A 2392-nucleotide genomic window follows, 5' to 3' on the forward strand; every position below is an offset into this window, starting at 1 on the left:
GCCATTGTTAAATTCTTAACCGATTACATTTCAAAAGCAACTCTAACCAGCTGGGATTTTAGTCTAGATTTAAAGGAAGGTAGTGTTTCAGCAGTTTCAGCAGTTTTTTGGAAGCTTGATCCAAATTTGTAGTGCATAGAAGCTGAAAGCTGCTTCTCATCGTCTAATTCTAGTTCTGGGGATGCAGAGCAGTCTCTCAGAAGACCCTGACTGTGTTAATATTTGACTGTATTTATAACTGAAGCTAGCTCTCTTCCAGCTGAGTCCGATTGGACTTTTACTCCTTCTTCCAATGTCAAATATTCATCCACAGTAAATCCCAAATATTTATGTTTTTACAATAGACAATCTGTAGGCCCAAACAAAATGTAAATGTTATCAATGCACTACTCCGTTTTCTGAAAGGAATAACTTAAGTTTATTCATTTCAATAACTATTGCTCCTCTAGTATCTAGTTGATAGGTGATAGAGGATCAGCAGATAGATACTTGGGGAGTGTTTTAATAATAGATTTTGCCATTTAGATGGGCAAATCCTGTTCACAATACGTGGAAAAAACTTGAACAGCCTGGTTCATTTCACATTGTATTCAATCTTTTATTCAGACTTCATTTTACAGATTACTGTAACCATAACCTTCCCTATTGATAACCTTCCTTATCCTTATGAAGTAATTTTCTGAAATGTAAGAGTTTAATTTAAGATTTGAGGAACTCATTGGCATGGAACTTCAATTTGATTCTTAATAGCTACTGTCCTTTCTAATAAGATTAATACCATTAAGGATAGACAACCTACCAGAAATATATCTCCAAGTCAGTTTGCAGCTTGTCCAAACCTTGTTAATATCAAGACATATTAGCCATCCTCCTGAACCACTTCTAAGGAATCTTTTTAGTTTTCTGGAGCCTAGTTGATTTATTAAGTTCTAAAATGCCTGAGGGTTATGAGTTTGATTTGTATATAAATAAATCCAGTTTCGGACAAAGTGGTGGAGTTCTTTCCAATTAGTTACTCAAAGTACTTACAATTAACAAAAAGGGTCTAATAACTCGACAATTTATCAAAGTAATTTTTTGACAATTTCAACATAGTAGATGAAGTTTGAGACCAAATATATTAAATTTTACAAATGTCCGATGAAATCTTTGCCTGATTGTAGATTATGTAAGTTTACACTAGAAAGTATGAACACATACTTTGTAGTGTTCATTCCTCATCCACAAACAGAAGTCTTTTTAAAGTTACTGCTGTAAAGCTTCTTTTTCTTTTTGCTTCATATCTTTTCTCCTTTTGGAAAAAGAAAACAAACATATATTGTTACATAGCCGATATAGAAATGGATAATTTGTCGGAAGGAAAAACAAAAACAACTTTATGGTTTTTTTAAATGTTTTTTTAATCACAGTTCTTGTCAGAACAAGATTTAAATGTGTTGGTAAATAACGCCATATATTTTAATTAAGCTTAATTTTTTTCTGCTATATTACAGGCAGTTTTAAACTGCCTTAAAATGATCAGTTATGGTAATTTCTGCTGTATCTACCTATCCTGGAGTGTGTATGTCACTATCCAAGAAGGGACTTGTGTCATTCTATACAGACCAAGTGGGGACCTTTTTATTTTATAATAGGTTTGACATAGGCTGTTTTAAATTTGTCTATAAAAATGTGCTGTGTAAATAACTTTTTTAAGCCGATTCAGCTTACATGTTTTTGTCTTAAAAAAATGGGAAAAATCTGTTAATTTCTTCTTTTTTCCACCATCCTGGAGTGTGTATGTCGCTCCATCCTATCCAAGAGGGGACTTCTGTCGTTCTATACAGACCAAGTGGGGACCTTTTATTTTCTAATAGGTTTGACATGGGCTGTTTTAAATTTGTCTATAAAAATGTGCTCTGTAAATAACTTTTTAAAGCTGATTCAGCTTACATATTTATTTGACTTAAAAAATAGTTCAGTTAATTTCTTCTTTATCCCCATCCAGGAGTGTGTATGTCGTTCCATCCTATCCAAGAGGGGACATCTGTCGTTCTATACAGACCAAGTGGGACCTTTTATTTTCTAATAGGTTTGACATGGGCTGTTTTAATTTGTCTATAAAATGTGCTCTGTAAATAACTTTTTAAAGCTGATTCAGCTTACATATTTATTTGACTTAAAAATAATTCAGTTAATTTCTTCTTTATCCCCCATCCAGGAGTGTGTATGTCGTTCCATCTGGAATTAAAAAATATACACTAGATATTTATCTATTTATTTCTGTCTGACCATTCCTACTTCATTAAGAAGTTCAGAAGTAAACATGTTTGATAATAGGCCATTTTCTTATTTATCCTGGAGTGTGTATGTTGCTCCATCCTATCCAAGAGGGGACTTGTGTCATTCTATA

The sequence above is a fragment of the Poecilia reticulata genome, unplaced genomic scaffold (assembly GCF_904066995.2).
Source record: "Poecilia reticulata unplaced genomic scaffold, P_reticulata-male-v2 Scaffold_133, whole genome shotgun sequence".
Lineage (NCBI taxonomy): Eukaryota > Metazoa > Chordata > Actinopteri > Cyprinodontiformes > Poeciliidae > Poecilia > Poecilia reticulata.